This window comes from Aythya ferina, assembly GCF_964211825.1.
Source record: "Aythya ferina genome assembly, chromosome: 4".
Classification (NCBI taxonomy): Eukaryota; Metazoa; Chordata; class Aves; order Anseriformes; family Anatidae; genus Aythya; species Aythya ferina.
In genome coordinates, this window is record NC_140300.1 from 57008920 (window position 1) to 57014919 (window position 6000).

General features: G+C 52.5%; 1 protein-coding gene across 1 annotated transcript in view; it reads right to left on the minus strand.

Annotated features, from left to right (window-relative positions):
- Positions 1–4480, minus strand: part of ACSL1 (acyl-CoA synthetase long chain family member 1) — a 37831-nt gene extending 33351 nt beyond the window's left edge. The window contains exon 1 of the mRNA XM_084518950.1: positions 4360–4480. The gene's annotated coding sequence lies outside the window, so the exon portion shown is untranslated. The remainder of the gene's footprint in view (positions 1–4359) is intronic.
- Positions 4481–6000: the final 1520 nt, after the last annotated feature.

Sequence of the window (6000 nt, forward strand, 5' to 3'; positions counted from 1 at the left end):
TCCTGCAAGCCTCTGCTGGCTGGGGACTCAGCTGGTGGGTGGTGCACGCACACTGGAGAGGTGGTCTAGCACAGCCAGCCTTCCTGGGTTAGTTCTGATGCCAGTTCCCAGCTAGATGAGCAGATAGCCACTAGCTCCCAGAAGGAAACAAGACAGCACAGCTGCCCCTTGGTTCCTCCAGCTGCAGTTACACCTCAGGCACGTAACCCCAGACACCACATCTAAAACCTCCCAGGACTCTGCCCCCTGCCCTGCAGCCAAGGCAGTAACTTCACTGAGGTCCTGCATCCACCCGTGTCAGAGCCAGCCGTACCCAGCAGGGAAACCACAAGCACCCTGAAGACACGGAGGAGCAGAGGTCATTAAAACCTGAAGGAGATTTCTCAGATTAAGCCTCCTTTGACAGAAAGGCTGCAGCAGGATGTGTTGCACGGTGCTCAGCATGGCACATATAACATGCGAGTGGCCAGAAGGGGCTCTCCCAAACAAACCCAATACTGTTGAAATGTAGCAGGGTCCCATCAGCTGCTCCAGCCTCCTCCTCCATCCCCCTTTCTCCAATTTAAAGGAACCTAAATATATTACCTTACCCAGAACCCCCCAACCAGGTTTCAGAGCTAGAAACCCTGCTTCTGAAGCAGTTAGCTGCTAAATCCACTTTCCTGCAACAGTGATGAAGAAAGAATCCAAAGGCTCTTAATGAGGAACCCATCCCACAGGGACCTACTTGTCCATATTCACCCCCCAACAATTTGAGCCTCCCAGCTGCCTGCAGCCCCCCAGCCTGGCTCCGAGCAAGCACTGGGCACCGTGCAGTGGTTTGGGTTGCCTCTGAGGGCTGTGTCGCTTCATTTAGGGACAGACAGATGGCTGGAGGGAAGCAGCCTGCCAGCTTGATTCAGCCTCACCAGGCAGGACACAGTGACTCAATGAGCTGCAGCAGTGAAGGCTTGTTGCAACCTTGGAGCACTGCATCTGACAGGGATGTGTCAAGGCCCCATCCCACACTGACAGGCAAAGTCACAGCCCTGTCCTCAGACACTTGGCCGCGACCCTCCTACAATAGATGGAACAACACCTGGATTCCTGCCTCTTGACGAGGCCCAGCAAGTAATCTGAGCACACACCAGCGAGGTCACTGGGGTTCACTGCGGTTCAGACGCCAAGTGGATTCCTGTCATGTGGCTCGATCGATGTCTTTCGTGCAGCCTGCACCCTTCAGCAGCGCTTGGTAACACCACCACGCTGAAGAAACCAGTACCTCCCACTAACGCCTGAGACCATGACCAACTGAAGTGCTCCCATTGATCGGCACCTACACACACACAGCAGCTGCTAGAAGTCTTACCAGTCTCTCCTCTTCAAGGAGGAACAAAAATGCTCAAACACCTATTTTGAAGCCTAAGTTGCTTTCCCCTTTAGAACTGCATCCCTACAACTCTGTCCAGCACCGTGACACTCCCCTGTTGATTTATCTCAGCCCAAACACAGCACAGATGACAGTCACCCCACAGAGGGGACTGCCCTGAGCTGGCGGCTTCCTGGTGGCACTAACAGCTTGAGTAGCTCGTGCCAACTTATTCGTGCTGCTTTTTCCAGGAAAGCCCTGCGTGTACCTCAAGTTAACATATGCCTCAAGTACTCACCTGAGACCACGCAACAATGAGTTTCTTACTCATGCTTTGCTCACCTGACAGCCACAGCAAAGGGTAACCTGGGTCAGGCATACTTCAGCCATGCTGTATCAGTGATGTTTACATTCAGAGGAAAGCTTAAAAGCGTGTAACCCACAGCACTGAGGCCAGGCAGATCAGTGAGTACTTCCTAGGAGCAACTGGTTCACCAGAGTGCTCTCCCAACACTAGCACCACAGGAAAGTTATGACAAACCAAGCAGCCCCCCTTGGCACCAGGTACTAAAGGGGCACCTTATCTCCTCCAAAGGGACCTTTCTTCTCCAGGAAGCTCACCCCTCCTCACTGGCCTATTAATGCAGCCCAACTGCAGAGAGCAAGTTGTCAAAAACACAGCACATGCAGCATCAGGCTAAAAAAGCTTAGTTCTTTAAGAACTGCAATTCATATAAAGCCAGAAGTCCTTTTCTGGAAACAGCTTGCTGCCACAGGACATCATGAATTTCTGCTATAAGCCTTAAATAAAGAAGTCCAGCAATAAGAGAAAGCTTTTTTCCCCTGTTCTCTATCAAACCATAGAAGCTGTTTTCAGTCAATGTTGGACAAACTACCAGTACTAAGGTTCAATCCTTAACCAAAATAAGTGTTTCACTACTGTATTTTGCCCTCTGTAGAGGACTAACTCCAAAGACAGAAGGAGAGCAGAAGCCTGTGTGTTACCAGGAGTCAGGCAGGACCTGCAGAAGAGCGAGCCCCCCACCTGCAGGCAGGGTTCAGGCTGCTGCCTGCAAAGGTCAGCACTGTTCAGCAGCCCTTCCCTCAGCCACACAGCACGGTGAACTCCCACACAAAGTCCTGTACCTACAGACAAGCCATCTCCCCTCCTACTTGTGAGTACTTGAGGAGTTACCACTGGTTATATTTTAACAAAATATTTTGTGTATTTTCCACTTGCAGTTTAGCCCAGCACAGAAGCAGAATGAGGCAGCCAATCTTCACGTCACACTACCAGAAGCCTGATTTACCAAGCAATGTACTCCCTTGGGCCAGAACCTCTCCCTCTGCTGCACATTTGAGAGGTCTGGTGCCATTAGCCTTTGAGTCTACCCATTCCAGTCATCTGCATTATCATGACTTGTACAAAATAAATAGAAAGACCAAAACAAACAACACCACTATTGTATTCTATTGCTCACACTAGCTAAAATGTCTTCTTGTAGAGGAAATAGAAAGAGTTTACGCCTCCTCACTGGAGATTAACACACTTGGGTCTGAAAAGGGTATGATCTACCTCCTCCAAAAATCCAATGCAGCATTAATTTGCAGTGGAGCGATCAGGTAGGAGAGTCAGTTACAGAGGCTTTACTCAAAGAAACAGGAGAGTTACTTACCCAGATAACTATTTTGAAGAGTTTTCTTTCCTTCCATGTGAATTGCTGGTTTTATTTTTCCACTGATACAGATACCAACCTTGTACTTGCCCTTGACGCGAAAGGCTACTCAGGGGCAGGCTTCTCAAGAACTGATGACCTACTTCCAACCTCAAGCTGGGAGATTTGTGGTTGTAAAACAGTATCTACCAAATTTAGAAGCAGCCGTTTTGATTCAACATAATCACAGCAGCCCCCAGAATAGGCTAAGGCCAGTTGCTCAGGACCTTGAATTGAGTACTACACAGAACAGATACTCGTAACTACAAGCTGTTCATCCAACCCCCTGGTAGTTTCTGTATTCCAGTATAAACACACTTGATATCTTTCCGTTTCAAGGAATCAGCCAACAGCCATACAGCTCCATGAGGAGCTCCGTGTTTCCTTTTTCTACATTAGGTGTTACTGGTGATAGGAGACGAGAAAGGTGTTTTTCCCCTCAGCTCAACACTTTCTCAATCCGAGCAATCTGAGCTGAACCTCTCGATCTGCAAAGCCTCAGCCCCACGCCAGAGCACACTCCCCAGCACAGGGGTGCAGATACAAAAGCTCCCAAGCAGGCTGAGGAGACAGCACTGCTCCCTGCAAGGCGGCATGGCCAAGAAGCCTGCTTACACCTCGCAGAGTGGCTTCACCCAGGCACAAGTGCAGCAGCACGGGGCTCCAGGAGCAGCTGGTGCAGATGTCAGTGCCTCCCGTCACAGGACAGCACCAGCACGTCCCTGCCACCGGCACAACGCAGGCAAGCCTTCAGACGGCTTGCTGTGTCCAGAAGCGTTTCGGTAATACCCCAGACAGCTCACGGGCTTGCCCTTTAGAAATTTAGGAGGCTTCCAGGGTTGCAATTCCTGTTGAACAGGAACAACAAACGCGCGCACCTCGGAACAAAAGCATCGCTGCGCTCGGGCGAACCCCCTGGCTCCGTATCCCCACCTCGCAGGGGGCAGGCGGCCTAAGGGCTGCCAGCCCCTCAGCTTCCATTTTAGGCCGGGTCACCTCACAGCACACTCCAAAAAAAATAAATAGATAAAAATAAAGAGACGCTGCTCCAACAGCACGCCGTATCCCACGGCAGCCCCTCTCGGGTCCGGCACCCAGCCCAGCGGGCGGCCAGCGCTGCGCCACGGCTGGCGGGGGGCCGGGCAGCGCTGCCGTGCCCGCCGCAGCCCGGCTGACAGCCGGCCAAGCAGGCCGCCCGCAGCAGGCCCCAGCCCGGCCCTGACAGCCCCCCCGGCCTCCTCCTCGCCCCCGTCCCCCCGGTGGTGATGGTGGCGGATCCCCCCGAGCCCCGCTCACCTCCCGGCGGCGGCACGGCGGAGCAGGGCTGTGCGCGGCTTCCCCCGGCGCCGCCCTATTTAAGCGGAGCACGGCGGGAGCGGCGGGTGCGTGTGGCGAGCCCGCCTCCTCCGCCCTCACCGCCCCCTGCCGCCGCCGCACGGAGGGACAGAGGGCCCGCACCGCCTCCTGCACGGGGCCTGGGGCTGTCCCGGCCCCTCACGGCCAGCCCCGGACTCTCAGGGACGGCCCCGGCCCCTCAGGGACGGCTTCGACCCCTCACGGCCAGCCCCAGACCCCGCAGGCAGCGGGGACAGGCCGGCAGTCAGTCGCCCCGTCCCTCTCTCCCTGTGGGGTTCAGCCCTCTCACTTCATCCCCCTGAATTCAAGGAGCCCCGATGAGCCTCCTCGTCCCTCCTTTGCCTGCTCGCTCGCAGGGTTTGGAGTGCAGGGTGCAGCCCTTTACACCTTACAAAGCCAAGGTGACAGCTTGTGAGGGCAGCTTTTCCTTCCAGCTGTACACAAGCCATCTGCATCCAGTACAAGGATGCTAAAAAGATGCATGTTTCATGATGAAAGGGGATACAGAACTCATTGCAACCCCAAGACCCATATGTTACCCACCGCTAAATTCTGCTTGTGAGGGGACTGCAGGTTTGTGGTGTGCTGTGACAAAACAGAGGCGTTTCAGCGACCTCTGAAAGTCAAGTTACCTTGCCGTGGCTTGGCTGTGTGCTTCGCTGGCCCATTTCATTTGTAAATCATCAACCCCGATCTCAGAGTCCTGCCATATCGTACACATGGAGTAGTGCTATGGTTTTCAGCCTCCTGTGTTTCACAGGTTGTTTGAGTTACCTTCAGTGTGAGCCAAGACTATACACATTCCAATACATGTATAATATTTTGTAAAATATAGAAGGTACTTCTATTGTACATAAAGACAAACAACCTCTCTTGGTTTCTACTGGAGTATACCAGGTGTAGGACTAAATCTAAATACTGCCCAAGGCCCAGAGCTTGTACTCCCTTCTCATCGCAAAGGAGGAGCACACTTGCGCATGTACTGATAGTCCCCGCTTAACTGTATTCCGGTCGCATTGTGGATGGTCTCACAAATGCAAAACGGATTCCTTTCTCCTGAAAGGAAATGGGGACATGTCCTCCAGGAGTGCATCTAAGTCACTGTAGCTGCTAATAGCCATGGAGTCCACAGCACAACTAAAGCGATCCGAATAAAGCCCCAAGGCACAGAGAGGGCGGACATCAGCTATCTGGAACAGCTGCACTCTGCTCGTTTGTCCCTGTTGCACCACACTTCTTGCTCGTGTAGACAGAGCCAGCCTCTGCCATGTGATTTTTTGCATCATGTCCATAGTTTTGGGTGAAGGCAACAATCAAGTGATGTAGAAATAGACCATCTCAGGCACTGGTGACTTTTTTGCCCCCTGAATGCCTCTATCTGCCAACCAGCAAAACTCAGATTTTAAATACTATGCAAATTAATCCTTTCTATCACATTCTTCTCCATGTCCGGGTCTCAAAAAGACACAAACCACATTTTTAGCCCTCTTAGAGAAACTTAAGTGAGCCTACTTTTGCCTTGTCTCCCACTGAAAAGAGGGTTTCTAGGAGGTGTGTGTCTGTGTGTCTGTCTCTCTATCA